The sequence below is a fragment of the Bombina bombina genome, chromosome 6 (genome assembly GCF_027579735.1).
Source record: "Bombina bombina isolate aBomBom1 chromosome 6, aBomBom1.pri, whole genome shotgun sequence".
Lineage (NCBI taxonomy): Eukaryota > Metazoa > Chordata > Amphibia > Anura > Bombinatoridae > Bombina > Bombina bombina.
Window position 1 is genome coordinate 101,669,251 of NC_069504.1, and position 21,937 is coordinate 101,691,187.

Below are 21,937 nucleotides of genomic sequence, written 5' to 3' on the forward strand. Positions count from 1 at the left end.
TTCAGAGAAATTAGATTTTGATGTTTGAAGGGACCCTGGATCAGAAGGTCCTGTTTCAGAGGTAGCGACCAAGGTGGACAGGATGACATGTCCACTAGATCTGCATACCAAGTCCTGCGTGGCCATGCAGGTGCTATTAGAATCACTGATGCTCTCTCCTGTTTGATTCTGGCAATCAATCGAGGAAGCATCGGGAAGGGTGGAAACACATAAGCCATCCCGAAGGTCCAAGGTGCTGTCAAAGCATCTATCAGAACCGCTCCCGGATCCCTGGATCTGGACCCGTAACGAGGAAGCTTGGCGTTCTGTCGAGACGCCATGAGATCTATCTCTGGTTTGCCCCAACGTCGAAGTATTTGGGCAAAGACCTCCGGATGAAGTTCCCACTCCCCCGGATGAAAAGTCTGACGACTTAAGAAATCCGCCTCCCAGTTCTCCACTCCCGGGATGTGGATTGCTGACAGGTGGCAAGAGTGAGACTCTGCCCAGCGAATTATCTTTGATACTTCCATCATTGCTAGGGAGCTTCTTGTCCCTCCCTGATGGTTGATGTAAGCTACAGTCGTGATGTTGTCCGACTGAAACCTGATGAACCCCCGAGTTGTTAACTGGGGCCAAGCCAGAAGGGCATTGAGAACTGCTCTCAATTCCAGAATGTTTTTTGGTAGGAGACTCTCCTCCTGATTCCATTGTCCCTGAGCCTTCAGAGAATTCCAGACAGCGCCCCAACCTAGTAGGCTGGCGTCTGTTGTTACAATTGTCCAGTCCGGCCTGCTGAATGGCATCCCCCTGGACAGATGTGGCCGAGAAAGCCACCATAGAAGAGAATTTCTGGTCTCTTGATCCAGATTCAGAGTAGGGGACAAGTCTGAGTAATCCCCATTCCACTGACTTAGCATGCACAATTGCAGCGGTCTGAGATGTAGACGTGCAAAGGGTACTATGTCCATTGCTGCTACCATTAAGCCGATCACCTCCATGCATTGAGCTACTGACGGGTGTTGAATGGAATGAAGGACACGGCATGCATTTTGAAGCTTTGTTAACCTGTCTTCTGTCAGGTAAATCTTCATTTCTACAGAATCTATAAGAGTCCCCAAGAAGGGAACTCTTGTGAGTGGAAAGAGAGAACTCTTCTTTTCGTTCACCTTCCATCCATGCGACCTTAGAAATGCCAGTACTAACTCTGTATGAGACTTGGCAGTTTGAAAGCTTGAAGCTTGTATCAGAATGTCGTCTAGGTACGGAGCTACCGCAATTCCTCGCGGTCTTAGTACCGCCAGAAGAGCACCCAGAACCTTTGTGAAGATTCTCGGAGCCGTAGCCAATCCGAATGGAAGAGCTACAAACTGGTAATGCCTGTCTAGAAAGGCAAACCTTAGATACCGGTAATGATCTTTGTGAATCGGTATGTGAAGGTAAGCATCCTTTAAATCCACTGTGGTCATGTACTGACCCTTTTGGATCATGGGTAAAATTGTCCGAATAGTTTCCATTTTGAACGATGGAACTCTTAGGAATTTGTTTAGGATCTTTAAATCCAAGATTGGCCTGAAAGTTCCCTCTTTTTTGGGAACCACAAACAGATTTGAGTAAAACCCTTGTCCTTGTTCCGACCGCGGAACCGGATGGATCACCCCCATTAATAAAAGATCTTGTACGCAGCGTAGAAACGCCTCTTTCTTTATTTGGTTTGTTGACAACCTTGACAGATGAAATCTCCCTCTTGGGGGAGAGAATTTGAAGTCTAGAAGGTATCCCTGAGATATGATCTCTAACGCCCAGGGATCCTGGACATCTCTTGCCCAAGCCTGGGCGAAGAGAGAAAGTCTGCCCCCCACTAGATCCGTTCCCGGATCGGGGGCCCTCGATTCATGCTGTCTTAGGGGCAGCAGCAGGTTTCCTGGCCTGCTTGCCCTTGTTCCAGGACTGGTTAGGTCTCCAGCCTTGTCTGTAGCGAGCAACAGCTCCTTCCTGTTTTGGTGCAGAGGAAGTTGATGCTGCTCCTGCTTTGAAATTACGAAAGGAACGAAAATTAGACTGTCTAGCCTTAGGTTTGGCTCTGTCTTGAGGCAGGGCATGGCCTTTACCTCCTGTAATGTCAGCAATAATTTCTTTCAACCCGGGCCCGAATAAGGTCTGCCCTTTGAAAGGTATATTAAGCAATTTAGATTTAGAAGTAACGTCAGCTGACCAGGATTTTAGCCACAGTGCTCTGCGTGCCTGAATGGCGAATCCGGAATTCTTAGCCGTAAGTTTAGTTAAATGTACTACGGCATCTGAAATAAATAAGTTAGCTAACTTAAGGGCTTTAAGCTTGTGTGTAATCTCATCTAATGGAGCTGATTCAAGTGTCTCTTCCAGAGACTCAAACCAAAATGCTGCTGCAGCCGTGACAGGCGCAATGCATGCAAGAGGTTGCAATATAAAACCTTGTTGAACAAACATTTTCTTAAGGTAACCCTCTAACTTTTTATCCATTGGATCTGAAAAGGCACAGCTATCCTCCACCGGGATAGTGGTACGCTTAGCTAAAGTAGAAACTGCTCCCTCCACCTTAGGGACCGTTTGCCATAAGTCCCGTGTGGTGGCGTCTATTGGAAACATCTTTCTAAATATCGGAGGGGGTGAGAACGGCACACCGGGTCTATCCCACTCCTTAGTAACAATTTCAGTAAGTCTCTTAGGTATAGGAAAAATGTCAGTACTCGCCGGTACCGCAAAATATTTATCCAACCTACACATTTTCTCTGGTATTGCAACTGTGTTACAATCATTCAGAGCCGCTAACACCTCCCCTAGTAATACACGGAGGTTTTCCAGCTTAAATTTAAAATTTGAAATATCTGAATCCAGTTTGTTTGGATCAGAACCGTCACCCGCAGAATGAAGCTCTCCGTCCTCATGTTCTGCAAATTGTGACGCAGTGTCTGACATGGCCCTAATATTATCAGCGCACTCTGTTCTCACCCCAGAGTGATCACGCTTACCTCTTAGTTCTGGTAATTTAGCCAAAACTTCAGTCATAACAGTAGCCATATCCTGTAATGTGATTTGTAATGGCCGCCCAGATGTACTCGGCGCTACAATATCACGCACCTCCCGAGCGGGAGATGCAGGTACTGACACATGAGGCGAGTTAGTCGGCATAACTCTCCCCTCGTTGTTTGGTGAAATATGTTCAATTTGTACAGATTGACTTTTATTTAAAGTAGCATCAATACAGTTAGTACATAAATTTCTATTGGGCTCCACTTTGGCTTTAGCACATATAGCACAGATATCTTCCTCTGAATCAGACATGTTTAACACACTAGCAAATAAACTAGCAACTTGGAAATACTTTTCAAGTAATTTACTATAATATGAAAACGTACTGTGCCTATAAGAAGCACAGAAAAAGTTATGACAGTTGAAAATTAATAAACTGAAAAGTTATAGCATCAAATCTTTGCAAAAAAACACAATTTTAGCAAAGGATTGCTCCCATTAGCAAAGGATAACTAACCCTGATAGCAGAAAAAAAAAATAAAAAAAAAAATACAGAAATAAACGTTTTTTTATCACAGTCAACTACAATCTCACAGCTCTGCTGTGAGTGATTACCTCCCTCAAAACAAGTTTTGAAGACCCCTGAGTTCTGTAGAGATGAACCGGATCATGCAGGGAAGACAATAAACTTCTGACTGAATTTTTTTGATGCGTAGCAAAAGCACCAAAAAAGGCCCCTCCCCCTCAAACATAACAGTGAGAGAGATCAGTAAACTGTCATAAATTAAATAAAATGACTGCCAAGTGGAAAAAAATAGTGCCCAAAACATTTTTTCACCCAGTACCTCAGAAAATTAAACGATTTTACATGCCAGCAAAAAACGTTTAACATTAATAAATTGAGTGTTATTAAAAAGCCTGTTGCTAGTCCCTGCAAATTAGGCTAAAGTTTTATGCATACAGTATAATTCCAGTGAAGTGCCATTCCCCAGAATACTGAAGTGTAAAATATACATACATGACAGCCTGATACCAGTTGCTGCTACTGCATTTAAGGCTGAGTTTACATTATATCGGTATGGCAGAATTTTCTCATCAATTCCATTGTCAGAAAATAATAAGCTGCTACATACCTCTTTGCAGATTAATCTGCCCGCTGTCCCCTGATCTGAAGTTTACCTCTCCTCAGATGGCCGAGAAACAGCAATATGATCTTAACTACTCCGGCTAAAATCATAGAAAAACTCAGGTAGATTCTTCTTCAAATTCTACCAGAGAAGGAATAACACACTCCGGTGCTATTATAAAATAACAAACTTTTGATTGAAGGTATGAAACTAAGTATAATCACCACAGTCCTCTCACACATCCTATCTATTCGTTGGGTGCAAGAGAATGACTGGTAATGGCAGTTAGGGGAGGAGCTATATAGCAGCTCTGCTGGGTGAATCCTCTTGCACTTCCTGTTGGGGAGGAGTTAATATCCCATAAGTAATGGATGATCCGTGGACTGGATACACTTAACAAGAGAAAACAGCCTCCGAAGAAGCAAAAATATCAAATTTGTAAAATTTGGCAAAAGTGTGCAGAGAAGACCAAGTCGCTGCCTTACATATCTGATTAACAGAAGCCTCGTTCTTGAAGGCCCATGTGGAAGCCACAGCCCTAGTGGAGTGAGCTGTGATTCGTTCAGGAGGCTGCCGTCCGGCAGTCTCATAAGCCAATCGGATAATGCTTTTCAGCCAGAAAGAAAAAGAGGTAGCAATAGCTTTTTGTCCTCTCCTCTTACCAGAGTAAACGACAAACAAGGATGATGTTTGTCTAAAATTCTTTGTTGCTTCTAAATAGAACTTTAAAGCACGGACTACATCTAAATTGTGTAACAAACGTTCCTTCTTTGAAAATGGATTCGGGCACAGAGAAGGAACAACTATTTCCTGGTTAATATTCTTGTTGGAAACAACTTTTGGAAGAAAACCAGGTTTAGTACGCAAAACAACCTTATCTGAATGGAACACCAGATAGGGTGGATTACACTGCAGAGCAGATAATTCAGAAACTCTTCTAGCAGAAGAAATAGCAACCAAAAACAGAACTTTCCAAGATAGCAACTTGATATCTATGGAATGTAAGGGTTCAAACGGAACCCCCTGAAGAACTGAAATAACTAAATTTAGACTCCAAGGAGGAGTCAAGGGTCTGTAAACAGGTTTGATTCTGACCAAAGCCTGTACAAAAGCTTGTACCTCTGGCACAGCTGCCAGTCGTTTGTATAACAAGACAGATAAAGCAGAAATCTGTCCTTTTAGAGAACTCGCTGACGATCCCTTATCCAAACCTTCTTGGAGAAAGCAGAGGATCTTAGGAATTTTAATCTTCCTCCAGGAGAATCCCTTGGATTCACACCAACAGATATATCTTTTCCATATTTTATGGTAAATCTTTCTAGACACAGGTTTTCTGGCTTGGACCAGAGTATCTATCACTGAATCTGAAAACCCACGCTTGGATAAAATCAAACGTTCCATTTCCAAGCAGTCAGCTGCAGAGAAATTAGATTTGGATGTTCAAATGGACCTTGTACTAGAAGATCCTGTCTCAAAGGTAGCTTCCATGGTGGAGCCGATGACATATTCACCAGGTCTGTATACCAAGTCCTGCGCGGCCACGCAGGAGCTATCAGAATCACCGAGGCCTTCTCCTGTTTGATCCTGGCTACAAGCCTGGGAAGGAGAGGGAACGGTGGAAACGCATAAGCTAGGTTGAACGACCAAGGCACCACTAATGCATCCACTAGAGTGGCCTTGGGATCCCTGGATCTGGACCCGTAGCAATGAACCTTGAAGTTCTGACGAGACGCCATCATATCCATGTCTGGAATGCCCCTTAATTGAGTCAACTGGGCAAACACCTCCGGGTGGAGTTCCCACTCCCCCGGATAGAAAATCTGACGACTCAGATAATCCGCCTCCCAGTTGTCTACTCCTGGGACGTGGATTGCAGATAGGTGGCAGGAGTGATCCTCCGCCCATTTGATGATCTCGGATACCTCTCTCATCGCCAAGGAACTCCTTGTTCCTCTCTGATGGTTGATGTAAGCTACAGTCGTCATGTTATCTGACTGGAATCTTATGTATCCGGCCTTCGCTAGATGAGGCCAAGCCCAGAGAGCATTGAATATCGCTCTCAGTTCTAGGATGTTGATCGGGAGAAGAGACTCTTCCCGAGACCATAAACCCTGAGTTTTCAGGGAATCCCAGACCGCGCCCCAGCCTGATAGACTGGCGTCGGTCGTGACAATGACCCACTTTGGTCTGTAGAAACTCATTCCCTGAGACAGGTGATCCGGTCTACTGGAGCATGCACAGTTGTAATGGTCTTAAATGAATTCGAGCAAAAGGAACTATGTCCATTGCTGCAACCATCAACCCTACTACTTCCATGCACTGAGCTATGGAAGACTGCAGAATAGAGAGAAGAACTTGACAAGCTTTAGAAGCTTTGACTTTCTGACTTCTGTCAGGAAGATCTTCATTTCAAAAGAATCTATTGTTGTTCCCAAAAAGGGAACTCTTGTCGACGGAGACAGGGAACTCTTTTCTACGTTCACCTTCCAGCCGTGAGATCTGAGAAAGGCTAGAACAATGTCTGTATGAGCCTTTGCCTTGGAAAGAGACGACGCTTGCATTAGAATGTCGTCCAGATAAGGTGCCACTGCAATGCCCCTTGGTCCTAGAACCGCTAGAAGGGACCCGAGCACCTTTGTGAAAATTCTGGGAGCAGTGGCTAGTCCGAATGGGACAGCCACAAACTGAAAATGTTTGTCCAGAAAGGCGAACCTTAGGAACTGATGATGATCTTTGTGGATAGGAATATGTAGATACGCATCCTTTAAATCCACGGTAGTTATATATTGACCCTCCTGGATTGTAGGTAAAATTGTTCGAATGGTTTCCATTTTGAACGATGGAACTCTGAGAAATTTGTTTAGAATTTTTAAATCCAGAATTGGTCTGAAAGTTCCCTCTTTTTTGGGAACTACAAACAGATTTGAGTAAAAACCCCTGAACTTGTTCAACAGTTGGAACTGGGTGTATCACTCCCATCTTTAACAGGTCTTCTACACAATGCAAGAATACCTGTCTACTTATTTGGTTTGAAGATAAGTGAGAAATGTGGAACCTTCCCCTTGGGGGTAGTTCCTTGAATTCTAGAAGATAACCCTGAGAGACTATTTCTAGTGTCCAGGGATCCTGAACATCTCTTGCCCAGGCCTGAGCAAAGAGAGAGAGTCTGCCCCCTACTAGATCCAGTCCCGGATCGGGGGCTACCCCTTCATGCTGTCTTGGTAGCAGCAGCAGGCTTCTTGGCCTGTTTACCCTTATTCCAGCCTTGCATTGGTTTCCAAGCTGGTTTAGTCTGGGAAGCGTTACCCTCTTGTCTAGAGGCTGCCGAGTTAGAAGCCGGTCCGTTCCTGAAATTGCGAAAGGAACGAAAATTGGACTTATTCTTAGCCTTGAAAGGCCTATCCTGTGGGAGGGCATGGCCCTTTCCCCCAGTGATGTCTGAAATAATTTTTTTCAATTCTGGCCCAAAAAGGGTCTTACCTTTGAAAGGGATATTAACCAATTTTGTCTTGGAAGATACATCCGCCGACCAAGACTTTAGCCAGAGCGCTCTGCGCGCCACAATTGCAAACCCTGAATTTTTCGGCGCTAATCTCGCTAACTGCAAAGCGGCGTCTAAAATAAAGGAATTAGCTAACTTAAGTGCGTGAATTCTGTCCATGACTTCCTCATACGGAGTCTCCCTACTGAGCGACTTTTCCAGTTCCTCGAACCAGAACCACGCCGCTGTAGTGACAGGAATAATGCACGAAAGAGGTTGAAGGAGGTAACCTTGCTGTACAGAAATCTTTTTAAGCAAACCCTCCAATTTTTTATCCATAGGATCTTTGAAAGCACAATTGTCCTCAATGGGAATGGTTGTGCGTTTGGCTAGTGTAGAAACCGCCCCCTCGACCTTAGGGACTGTTTGCCATATGTCCTTCCTGGGGTCGACCATAGGGAACAATTTCTTAAATATAGGAGGAGGGACAAAAGGTATGCCTGGCTTCTCCCACTCATTCACTATGTCCGCCACCCGTGTATCAGAAAGGCATCAGGGTGCACCGGGACCTCTAGGAACTTGTCCATCTTGCACAAGTTTTCTGGGATGACCAGATTGTCACAATCATCCAGAGTAGATAGCACCTCCTTTAGTAATGCAAGGAGATGCTCTGATTTAAATTTAAATATCACAACATCAGGTTCTGCCTGCTGAGAAATTCTTCCTGTATCAGAAATTTCTCCATCTGAGAAACCCTCCCTCACTGCCACTTCAGACTGATGTGAGGGTATGACAGAAAAATTATCATCAGCGCCCTCCTGCTCTACAGTGTTTAAAACGGAGCAATTGCGCCTTCTCTGAAATGCTGGCATTTTGGATAAAATATTAGCTATGGAGTTATCCATTACTGCCGTCAATTGTTGCATAGTAACAAGCATTGGCGCGCTAGAAGTACTAGGGGTCACCTGCGCGGGCATAACTGGTATAGACACAGAAGGAGAAGATGTAGAACTATCTCTACTTCCTTCATCTGAGGAATCATCCTGGGCAACCTTACTATTTGTGACAATACTGTCCTTACTGTGTTTGGACGCTATGGCACAATTATCACATATATTTGAAGGGGGAACCACATTGGCTTCCATACATACAGAACATGATCTATCAGAAGGTACAGACATGTTAAACAGGCTTAAACTGGTTAATAAAGTACAAAAACCGTTTTAAAACAAAACCGTTACTGTCTCTTTAAATGTTAAACAGGGCACACTTTATTACTGAATATGTGAAAAACTATGAAGGAATTATCCAATCTTTACCAAATTTTCACCACAGTGTCTTAATGCATTCAAAGTATTGCACCCCAATTTTCAAGCTGTTAACCCTTAAAATGTGGAAACCGGAGCCGTTTGCAATTTTAACCCCACTACAGTCCCAGCCACAGCCTTTGTTGTGACTTCAACTATCCCAGGGGGGTATTTCAAGCCTTCTAGGAACTTTTTCAGTGGACACCAGACCCTCTCACATGCATCTGCATGCACTGTACTTAAAAGAAACTGCACAATAATGGCGCGAAAATGAGGCTCTGCCTAATACAGTGAAAGGCCCTTCCTGACTGGGAAGGTGTCTTAACTAGTGCCTGGTGATAAAAAACGTTCCCCAAATAATAAAAGTGTGAAATCCACTTCAAACTTTAAATAAAAACTTAAATAAACAATCGATTTAGCCCTTAAGAGTGTCCACCAGTTAATAGCCCATAATAAGCCCTTTATTCTTTCTAAGTCTAAGAAAATGGCTTACCGATCCTCATGAGGGAAAAATGACAGCCTTCCAGCATTACACAGGTCTTGTTAGAAAATGGCTAGTCATACCTTGAGCAGAAAAGTCTGCAAACTGTTCCCCCCAACTGAAGTTCTCTCATCTCAACAGTCCTGTGTGGGAACAGCAATCGATTTTAGTTACTGCTGCTAAAATCATACTCCTCTTTTAAACAGAACTTTTCATCTCTTTCTGTTTCAGAGTAAATAGTACATACCAGCACTATTTTAAAATAACAAACTCTTGATAGAAGAAATAAAAAACTACAACTAACACCACAAACTCCTCACCATCCCCGTGGAGATGCTACTTGTTCAGAGAGGCAAGGAGAATGACTGGGGGGGCGGAGCCAGAGGAGGAGCTATATGGACAGCTCTTGCTGTGTGCTCTCCTTGCCTTTCCCTGTAGGGGAGGAGAATATCCCACAAGTAATGGATGACGCCGTGGACCGGACACACCAATGTTGGAGAAATCAAGCGTTCAATCTCCAAGTTGTCAGACGCAGAGAAATTAGATTTGGATGGTTGAAAGGACCCTAAAGTAGTAGGTCCTGCCTCAGCGGCAGAGTCCATGGTGGAAGGGATGACATTTCCACCAGATCTGCATACCAAGTCCTGCGTGGCCACGCAGGTGCTATCAAAATCACCAAAGCTCTCTCCTGCTTGATCTTGGCAATCAGACAAGGGAGCAGAGGAAACGGTGGAAACACATAAGCCAGGTTGAAGGACCAAGGCGCTGCTAGAGCATCTATCAACGCTGCCTTGGGATCCCTGGACCCGGATCCGTAAAAAATTTTTTTTAGATTAAAGATAAACTACACTAATTCACCACATCTCTCTTGATACTTCCTTTCTTGTCGAGAGCTGCAAGAGAATGACTGGAGGTGGCAGTTAGGGGAGGAGCTATATAGACAGCTCTGCTGTGGGTGATACTCTTGCAGCTTCCTTTTGGGAAGGAGAATATCCCACAAGTAATGGATGAATCCGTGGACTGGATACACCTTACAAGAGAAATGGAGAGAAAATTAATATTAAAAGTAAATTGCGTGTTCCATGATATAAAATTCTATTGGGAACAGTACAGAGGTGGATCAGGCAGTGGAGCATTTCAAGATGGGGGGTATCCGCCCCCTTAAGCTATCACAGCCCCTCCATATACGGTGTCCTTTGTTTCCCCTATATGTCCTTGAATATTTCCTCCTCCCCATTTCTATCCTGTCCTTCTCGCAGTAATCTATGCCTTCTGCATTTTCTCACATCACTATTCATTCTACTTGCATTGTTAAACTAGTTGGAAATGTTTATATGTTATAGATACCTATAGGTGTTTCGCCTATCTAATCTCTTCTGCTGCACACAAATAGGTAAAGACATTTGCATGACTTGCACTTTGTAAACCAGATCATTTCTAAAAAAAAAAAAAACTTTACAGATGGCTGCAATTATGTCATTAAAAGGATACTAAACCCTATTTTATTTCTTTAATTATTCAGATAGAGCATGCACTTTTAAGCAACTTTCTAATTTACTCCTATCATCACATTTTATTCATTTTCTTGCTAATTTTATTTCAAAAAGTAGGAATTTAAAGCCTAGGAGCCAGCCCATTTTAGGTTCAGCACCATGGATAGCGCTTGCTTAATGGTGGATACAGTTAGCAAACAAATAAGCAAAAACAGGCCGGCTCTTAAAGGGACTGTAAACACCAGTATTGTTATTAAAAAAATAAAGATATTCCCTTTATTAACCATTCCCCAGTTTTACATAACCAACACTGTTATAGAAATATACTTCTTACCTCTGTGATTATCTTGTATCTAAGCCTCTGCAGACTGCCCCCTTATTTCAGTTATTTTGACAGACTTGCATTTTAGCCTATCAGTGCTGGCTCCAGGGTAACTTCACGTGCATGAGCTCAATGCTATCTACATGAAACACATGAACTAATGCCCTCTAGTGGTCAAAATGCATTCAGATTAGAGACAGTCTTCAATGTCTAAGAAATTAGCATATGAACCTCCTAGAATTAGCAAAATTGGTGATAAAAGTATATTGGAAAGTTGTTTAAAATTACATTCCCTATTTAAATCATGAAAGTTTTTTTGGACTTGACTGTCCCTTTAAGCTTTACATTCCTTTACATTCCTGCTTTTTAAATAAAGATAGCAAGTGAACGAAGAAAAAGTTACAATATGAGTAAATTAGAAAGTTGCTTAAATTGCATGTTCTATCTGAATCATTAAAGAAAAAAATTGGGTTCAGTGTCCCTTTAAGACTTTGTGATTTTAGGATGTCGGTTAATTTTTTTCTTTCCTTTTTCTGCCATTTCCCTGCAGGGTCCTGAAGTCAATTAAAGTTGAAACTCTAGGTTATCTTAAAGGGACAGTCTACACCATAATTGTTATTGTTTTAAAAGATAGAAAATACCTAGTTTTGCATAACCAACACAGCTATATTAAAATACTTTTTAACCTCTATGATTACCTTGTATCCAAGACTCTGCAAACTGCCCCCTTATTTCAGTTCTTTTTACAGACTTGCATTTTAGCCAATCAGTGCTGACTCCTAGGTAACTCCATGCGCGTGAGCACAGTGTCACCTACATGACACTCATGAACCAACACCCTCTAGTGGTTAAAAACTGTAAAAATTGCATTCAGATAACAGGCGGCCTTTAAGTATAAGAAATTAGCATATGAACCTCCTAAGTTTAGCTTTCAACTAAGAATACCAAGAGAACAGAGCAAATTTGGTGATAAAAGTAAATTGGAAAGTTGTTTAAAATTGCATGCCCTACCTGAATTCTGAAAGTTTATTTTGGACTAGACTGCCCCTTTAAGACATGTTTTAATCACTTTTATGTTACAGGGTGAACAAATATGACAGTCGTGATGTTTGGTATAGAAAAAGTCATCATGATGACACAATGGGAATGTTTACAAGGGTATATGTACTGGATATACATCACTAAAATGTAATCCTATAACTTCAGCAAGCGTTTGTAATGTGTTCAATGGCATGGCATGCCATGCCATAAAAAAGGGGTGGCTACCTTCCTTCTCCACTCTGGAAGGGGCTTAGTAAAACACAAAATCTCAGGATTTTATTTTTAATTTAATTTCAGCAAAATAATAGTCATTCTACATGGGAGATCTAAGACAAACAAAATACGGAGCGCAAGACAGAGAAAACAATCTAAGTGCAGAGGTAACGTAAAAGCACTTATTTATTGCACATAAAATAGTAACACTCACAAACGAGACCTCTAACAGTATAAGGTATGTAACAGGCGTATCGTACAGATGACCACCCACTGGGTCCTTGATAACTCCTTGTATCCCGATCTCAATAGTTTGTCTCCTTCTCTCACCACACTCCTAACTGAACTGCGGGGATATGTTGGAGTACCGGGTCCCTTGGTAGTGAGTTCATCCTCTAGGTAGCGTTCCCAAAAAGCCAGCAAAGGTTCACCACACCGCAGACTGATTACTCGTCACTGTACGTGTATGTGGGCTTGGCCTTACGCATTTCGCAGTAACAAAAAAACAAAAGCATTAATTGATCAGCGGGCATATGCATTAACCCCTTTCATGCAACGAGTTTCTCCGTTTTTCACAAACAGCTGTTTCATCAGGCATTTTACTACGTTTAAAAAAAATATATATGTTTTTAACCGAAGCAAAGTGATAGCACCATTTGCACTCCGTATACCGAGACACACTCCTTCTTGCCTTGGATACAGCAAATGATCCAGCTTGTTCCCAATACCAGGTGTGGGTGAGCGGATACACCCTGATCTATCAGTCTTCTACTATTAGCACAAAAGGGTGCTTTAGTCAAATGTGAGTACTCATTTGTCCTTTCCACTTGTTGATATTGAATACCTTTGGTTAATCTACACATAAGGGGGCCCCTCTATCTGCTAGATATTTATGGAAAAGGCAATAGCAAAAAAAAAAATTATGCTTACCTGAATTTTATTTCCAATGTGGCGAGGAGAGTCCACGACTTCATTAATTAATTTCGGGAAATACAGAACCCCAGACACCCCAGCCAAAGGCTTAAATACCTCCCCCACTCCCCTCATCCCCCAGTTATTCTGCCAAGGGAACAAGGAACAGTAGGAGAAATATCAGGGTATAAAAAGGTGCCAGAAGATAAAATAAATTTAGGTCCGCCCACCAGAGTTACGGGCGGGAGCCGTGGACTCTCCTCCCCATGATGGAAATAAAATTATCAGGTAAGCATAATTTATGCTTACCATCTAAAGGGGAGAAGAGTCCACGGCTTCATTCATTACTTTTGGGAAACATATACCCAAGCTCTAGGACACACTGAATGAAACCAGGAGGGTAAAAAGGTGGACCCTAATCCGAGGGCACCACAGCCTGCAAAACCTCTCTCCCAAAAGCAGCTTCCACAGAAGCAAAAACGTCAAATTTGTAAAACTTTGTAAAAGTGTGCAAGGAGGACCAGGTAGCCGCCTTACAAATCTGCTCCATAGAGGCCTCATTCTTGAAGGCCCAAGATGAAGTCACAGCTCTAGTGGAATGAGCTGTGATCCTCTGGAGGAGGCCTATGTCCCACAGTCTCATAGGCCAAGGGAATCAAGTTCCTCAACCAAAATTACAAAGAAGTAGAAGAGGCCCTCTGCCCCTAGCATTTCCCGGAATACACCACAAAAAGTGATGTAGACTGTCTAAAATCCATTGTAGCCTGAAAATAGAACTTTGAGGCACGAACCACATCCAGATTATGAAGTAAGCTCTCCATAGAAGAAGGGTTAGGACACAAAGAAGGGACAATTATTTCCTGATTGATATTACGGTTAGACACCACCTTGGGAAGAAACCCAAAACCGGTGCGAACAACAGCCTTATCCGCATGAAACACCAGATAAGGAGGCTCGAAATGCAAGGCAGCCATCTCAGATACTCTTTGTGCCGATGCAATAGCCAACAGGAAGAGAACCTTCCAGGACAGAATCTTAAACGTCAATAGAATGCATAGGCTCAAATGGAACCCTCTGCAAAACCTTAAGGACCAAGTTTAAGCTCCATGAGGGAGCAGACTGCCTAAAACCAGGCCTGATTCTAGAAAGAGCCTGAACTAAAGTTCGAATGTCAGGAAGCTCAGCGAGTCTCCTATGCAACAAGACTGATAATGCCGAAATCTGTCCCTTTAAGGAACTGGCGGCAAGACCCTTCTCCAAACCTTTTTGGAGAAAGGACACAATCATGGATACCTTCACCTTGCGCCAGGAATATCCATGCTTCTCACACCAGGACAAGTCCTCCACACCTTATAGTAGATGCAACGAGTGACCGGCTTCCTTGCCTGAGCTAGAGTATCAATCACACTCTTAGAAAAAACTCTCTTGGCTAAGACTAAGCGTTCAATCCCCACGCAGTAAGCCTCAGAGAAACGAGATTTTGATGTTGAAAGGGACCCTGTATCAGCAGATCCCTGCAACAGGGTAACCTCCAGGGCTGAGAAAAATACATCCCCACCAGATCTGCAAATCACATCCCCCGGGGCGTTCTCTCCTGCTTGAGGCGTGCCACTATACGAGGTAGAAGTGGTAATGGAGGAAAAATGTAAGTTAGGCTGAATCCCCAAGGCACCACTAAGGTATCTATCAGCTCTGCCTGGGGATCCCTTGACCTTGATCTGTATCAGGGTAGCTTGCAATAGAGACTGGACGACATGAGATCGATCTCTGGCGTTCCCCATCTTAGACAAATCTCTGCAAACACATTGGGGTGAAGAGACCATTCCCCCGGATGGAAGGATTGCCTGCTGAGAAAGTCCGCATCTCAGTTGTCCACACCTGGACTGTGGATCGCTCAGAGCGAGCAGCTGTGGGACTCCACCCACTCCAAAATCCGAGACACCTCCCTCATTGCTAGGGAGCGCTCCTTGTACCCCCCTGATGGTTGATGTAAGCCACCGAGCTAATGTTGTCGGTCTGGAATCTGATGAACCTGAACGCCCCCAGAAGAGATAACGCCCTCAGAGCCTGTAAATTGAAGTTCCAGAATATTTATCGGAAGGAGAGACTCCTCCCAGGACCATTTTCCTTGTGCCATCCTGGCACCCCAAACAGCTCCCCATCCTGCCAGACTCTGGTCCGTGGTCACAATCTCCCAGGACGGTCTCAAGAAGGATTCCCCAGGGACAGATGCTCCAGACGGATCACCAAGAGAGAGAGTCCCTGGTCCGAGCATCCATGGATATCCGCTGTGATAGATCTGAATGATCGCCGTCCCACTGTCTCAACAAGCACAATTGAAAAGGTCTGAGAAGGAACCTGGCGAAAGGGATGACGTCTATGAGGGAAACCATGAGACCGATCACCTCCATACACTGAGCCACCAAAGGGCTTGAGGAGGACTGAAGGGCAAGACAGGTGGACCCAATCTTCCTGCGCCGTTGATCTGTGAGAAATATTTTCATGTACATAGAGTCTATTATCGTGCCCAGGAACTTCACCCTGTTGCTGGGAACCAGGGAACTCTTTCCTGAGTTGATCTTCAAACCGTGAGATTGGAGCAAGAACAGAAAAGCCCTTGAATGATTCTCTGTGAGGCTGAACGACGGCGCCTGGACTAGGATGTCGCCCAGATAGGGCGCCACAGCAATGCTCCTGGATCTGGCCACTGCAAGTAGCACCACCAAAAAATTTGTGAAGACTCTCGGGGCCTTCGCCAGACCGATGGTAAGGGCCACAAACTGGAAGAGTTGGTCCAGAAACGCAAATCTTAGGAACTGGAAGTGGCCCTGTGAATTAGAACATGAAGGTAAGCATCCTTCAAGTCTATTGTCGTCATGAACTGCCCCTCTTGAACTAGGGACAGAATAGATCTGATCGTTTCAATTTTGAACGATGGAACAGCCAGAAACTTCTTTAAACACTTTAGGTCCAGAATCGGGCGGAAAAGCCCTCCTCCTTTGGAACCACAAAGAGATTTGAATAGTACCCTAGACCCCTTTCTGCTTGGGGTACTGGTACGATAACACCTAGAGGAGAGATCCCTCACACATTCTTGAAAGGCCTCTCTCTTTTCCGGTCTTTAAGACAGGTTTGACAGAAGGAATCTGCCCCTGGGCGGATGGGACCTGAACCCTATCCTGTAACCCTGGGCGACAACTTCCAGAACCCAAGGGTCCTGAATGCCCTGCAATCAGGCTTCGGAGAACAGAGACAATCTGCCCCCTACTTGGTCCGGAGACGGGTCAGGGGCCACCCCTTCATGCCGATTTTGTCTCGGCGGGCTTCTTGTTCTGCTTGGACTTGTTCCAAGACTGAGGAGGCTTCCAAGTTCCCTTGGACTGATCCACTTTCACGTTGGGCTACTGGCGCTGGGCCTTGTCCGCACGAAAAGTAGATCCTTTAGGCTTAGCCTTCTTATCCTGCAGTAGGAGAGTTCCCTTGCCTCCCATAACCATAGATATGATCAAATCCAATCCTGGACCGAACAAAATCTTTCCTTGAAAAGGCAGGGACAACAGCCTCGACTTAGAGGTCCTGTTCGCAGACCAAGACTTTAGCCACAGAGCCCTGCAAGCTAAAACGGAGAATCCTGAAACCTTTGCGTTCAGGCGAATAATTTGCATATTAGCATCAACCTTAATCTTATCCTGTATCTCGTTGATGGAAGTCTCCCTCTCGACCATATCACACAGGGATTCAATATGTCTCAGCTCCGGCAACCATGGCTACAGCTGCTGCCGGTTGAAAAACAAACCCTGTGTGCTGAAACATTTTCCTTAACATGTTTTCCAACTTTTTGTCCATAGGCTCTTTAAACGACTATCTTCGAGAGGAATAGTTGTCCATCCACCTTAGGGAAAGCCTCCCACAGTTCGAGCTGAGAGTCTGGAATGGGGAACAGTTTCTTAAAGGAAGAAGGGGAAAAGGAAGAATCTAATTGCTCCCATTCATTCTTAATAATATTAGCCATCTTAACAGGAACCGGGAAGGTCTAAGGCACCACCCTGTCTTCATATTCGTTATCAAGCTTAGGAATCGAAGGTTCCTCCGGAAGCTTCGGTTCCAGAAATTCCAGAGTAGCAAGCACTTGTCTCAGCAAAAAGCGCAAATTCTCCATCCTAAACCTAAAGTCAGGCTTTTCCGCAGCCGGAGGATGAGATGACACAGACTCCGACCCAGAAGGAGCCTCCTCTGAAGAGTCAGAGTGGGCCTCGTCCCTCTGGATTTTCCATAGGAGTAGACAACCCCTGGGCCGGGCCGCCATGATACGCCCTACACTTGCGCTTAGTAGAACGTGATAAGGCATGGATCAAAATCTGACGGCCAACGAATCTCTCCCGTAGGAGCAATGGTTGGACCCTGGGGCGCTGCACGTGCACTCGGAGATGAAAGCAGGGAACGCACCTCAGGAGGTGGACGGCTCAGTAGTACTAGACATCCCTTTACTCTTAGATGTCTCAACTTTATCAAGGCATATGGAACATATTTGAGCAGGCTGATCTACAAGAACCTCTTCAAAATAAACACAGGAATGAGACTTTTACGCTTTAGAGGGTACTCCCTCTTTCACAGAGTCCTCCATAGCATGGCTGGGGCACTCACCACTTCCTATGACCTGGACTACAGAAACCGCTTCGTCTCCTGCGCCGCTGATCAACAGAGGAAGTGGAGACGGCCACACCTGGTCACATGGGATGCCTCGCAGGACCGCCCCTGCGCTAAGGAGAAAACGCGTCAAAACTGGCAGCGCAAATACTCCCGGAAGTCAACCTGAAAGTTCCACCATTGCCAGAGCCTCATCTCGCACATAACGCAGCAATAACACAAACAATATCATGAGACTACTCCAAATCTTCGGCACTTCTCTGCCAACCTCTTGTGACGAAAGGCAAAGAATGACTGGGGGATGAGGGGAGTGTGGGGGTATTTCAGCCTTTTGCTGTGGTGTCTTTGCCTCCTCCTGGTGGCCAGGTTCTGTATTTCCCAAAAGTAATGAATGAATGAAGCCATGGACTCTCCTCCCCTTTAGATGGAAACTACCTACCAGTGGGGGGTGAGAGAATTCAGCCCATTTGAAAGTGTTCCTGCAGTAACTCTGAAAACAAACTCGTATCACTTGCAAGGGTGTGTTTCACTAACCGCTACAAAATATCAAAAGTTATGCAAGCTGACCGCTAAAAAATATCAAAAGCTAAGCAAGCTGACGCATTTTTTCATGTAGTATTTAAAGGTTATGTGATTGTAATATAAAATGTTTTATTATGTGCAGTTAAAAAAAACAAAAAAAACTTTGCAATATACTTTATTAATTTATTGTGTACCCTTTTGCTATAATGTTTTCTAAATTCCATTGAATTTCTATATAAAGTAAGGGGTAAAGTCCTGTTTGTACTTAAGTGTTCCCGTTATCTCCTTCACCTGTTGAGAATAATTAGGGACAGATATTAAACATGCAATAAGGTCCAAAAATGCTGAGTGGAAGATGGGATTATCTAACAGTGTTTCCATACAGTCTTGCTTACACAAACTATTTTATTCCCTGATACATATATGTCCCCAATTGTTTTCAATATATAAAATATATGAAATAAAAAGAAAACTAGTTTAAACATTGTGGCACCCATTAATTTATAGAAACTAAATATTTACATTTATATATCACTATTTAAGCAACTAACAAAATGATTCTAAGGCTAATCTTTGCTTTGAGTACATGATTATGCCTAGCATGTATTTACTGTTTTAACGCCCCTTTAATTGCTCATTTATGCTGTTTACTAAACTTGTATGGACCATTAACCAGTCTATAATAAGCCATGTCACCAAATAAGAGTCATAGAGGCCCATTTATCAAGCTCCGAGTGGAGCTTGAAGGGCCGTGTTTCTGGTGAGTCTTCAGACTCGCCAGAAACAGCAGTTATGAAGCAGCGGTCTAAAGACCGCTGCTCCATAACCCTGTCCGCCTGCTCTGATGAGGTGGACAGGAATCGCCACAAATCAACCCGATCGAGTACGATCGGGTTGATTGACACCCCCCTGCTGGCAGCCGATTGGCCGCGAGTCTGCAGGGGGCGGCGTTGCACCAGCAGCTGCAATGCTGAATACGGAGAGCGTATGGCTCTCCGCATTCAGCAGGGTCTTGCGGACCTGATCCGCACTGTCGGATCAGGTCCGCAAGACCTTTGATAATTCAGCCCCATGGTTACAATTTAAAATATGATTTTAACTAATAATGCAAATTTGAACATGACATTAATAAAGACTCTGAAAATTAAAAGATTTTCTGCTGCCTGTTGGGAGACTGAAGCACATTCCATAAAAATCAGAATAATAAACTATGAAACGGCTTTTCAAAACACTACATATTTTGCTAACAAAAACAGAATTTATGTTTACCTGATAAATTACTTTCTCCAACGGTGTGTCCGGTCCACGGCGTCATCCTTACTTGTGGGATATTCTCTTCCCCAACAGGAAATGGCAAAGAGCCCAGCAAAGCTGGTCACATGATCCCTCCTAGGCTCCGCCTTCCCCAGTCATTCGACCGACGTAAAGGAGGAATATTTGCATAGGAGAAATCATATGATACCGTGGTGACTGTAGTTAAAGAAAATAAATCATCAGACCTGATTAAAAAACCAGGGCGGGCCGTGGACCGGACACACCGTTGGAGAAAGTAATTTATCAGGTAAACATAAATTCTGTTTTCTCCAACACAGGTGTGTCCGGTCCACGGCGTCATCCTTACTTGTGGGAACCAATACCAAAGCTTTAGGACACGGATGATGGGAGGGAGCAAATCAGGTCACCTAGATGGAAGGCACCACGGCTTGCAAAACCTTTCTCCCAAAAATAGCCTCCGAAGAAGCAAAAGTATCAAATATGTAAAATTTGGTAAAAGTGTGCAGTGAAGACCAAGTCGCTGCCTTACATATCTGATCAACAGAAGCCTCGTTCTTAAAGGCCCATGTGGAAGCCACGGCCCTAGTGGAATGAGCTGTGATTCTTTCAGGAGGCTGCCGTCCGGCAGTCTCATAAGCCAATCTGATGATGCTTTTAAGCCAAAAAGATAGAGAGGTAGAAGTTGCTTTTTGACCTCTCCTTTTACCAGAATAAACAACAAACAAGGAAGATGTTTGTCTGAAATCCTTTGTAGCATCTAAATAGAATTTTAGAGCACGGACAACGTCCAAATCGTGTAACAAACGTTCCTTCTATGAAACTGGATTCGGACACTAAGAAGGTACAACTATCTCCTGGTTAATATTTTTGTTGGAAACAACCTTCGGAAGAAAACCAGGCTCAGTACGTAAAAACCACCTTATCTGCATGGACCAGATAGGGCGGAGAACACTGCAGAGCAGATAACTCAGAAACTCTTCTAGCGGAAGAAATTGCAACCTAAAACAAAACTTTCCAAGATAATAACTTAATATCTATGGAATGTAAGGGTTCAAACGGAACCCCTTGAAGAACTGAAAGAACTAGATTAAGACTCCAGGGAAGAGTCAAAGGTCTGTAAACAGGCTTGATTCTAACCAGAGCCTGAACAAACGCTTAAACGTCTGGCACAGCTGCCAGCCTTTTGTGAAGTAAAACAGATAAAGCAGAGATCTGTCCCTTCAGAGAACTCGCAGAAAATCCTTTCTCCAAACCTTCTTGTAGAAAGGAAAGAATCTTAGGAATTTTTATCTTGTTCCATGGGAATCCTTTAGATTCACACCAACAGATATATTTTTTCCATATATTATGGTAAATTTTTCTAGTTACAGGCTTTCTAGCCTGAATAAGAGTATCTATTACAGAATCTGAAAACCCACGCTTTGATAAAATCAAGCGTTCAAACTCCAAGCAGTCAGTTGGAGGAAAACCAGATTCGGATGTTCGAAAGGACCCTGAATAAGAAGGTCCTGTCTCAAAGGTAGCTTCCATGGTGGAGCCGATGACACATTCACCAGGTCTGCATACCAAGTCCTGCGTGGCCACACAGGAACTATCAAGGTCACCGAAGCCCTCTCCAGATTGATCCTGGCTACCAGCCTGGGAATGAGAGGAAACGGTGGGAATACATAAGCTAGGTTGAAGATCCAAGGTGCTACTATTGTATCCAATAGAGTCGCCTTGGGATCCCTGGATTTGGACCCGTAACAAGTCTGGAATGCCCCATAATTGAGTTTTTGGGCAAAGATTTCCAGATGGAGTTCCCACTCCCCCGGATGCTCCTCCATCGCCAGGGAACTCCTTGTTACCCCCTGATGGTTGATATATGTAACAGTCGTCATGATGACTGATTGAAACCTTATGAATTTGGCCTTTGCTAGTCGAGGCCAAGCCTTGAGAGCATTGAATATCGCTCTCAGTTCCATTATGTTTATCGGGAGAAGAGAGTCTTCCCGAAACCAAAGACCCTGAGTTTTCAGGGGTTCCCAGACCGCGCCCCAGCCCACCAGACTGGCGTCGGTCGTGACAATGACCTATTCTGGTCTGCAGAAGCTCATTCCCTGTGACAGGTTGTCCAGGGTCAGCC

The 21,937-nt window shown here is 43.9% G+C and overlaps 1 protein-coding gene across 3 annotated transcripts in view; it reads right to left on the reverse strand.

The window, feature by feature from the left end:
* Positions 1-21,937, reverse strand: part of PHTF2 (putative homeodomain transcription factor 2) — a 522,887-nt gene that overhangs the window by 414,950 nt on the left and 86,000 nt on the right. The gene's annotated exons all lie outside the window — the stretch shown is intronic.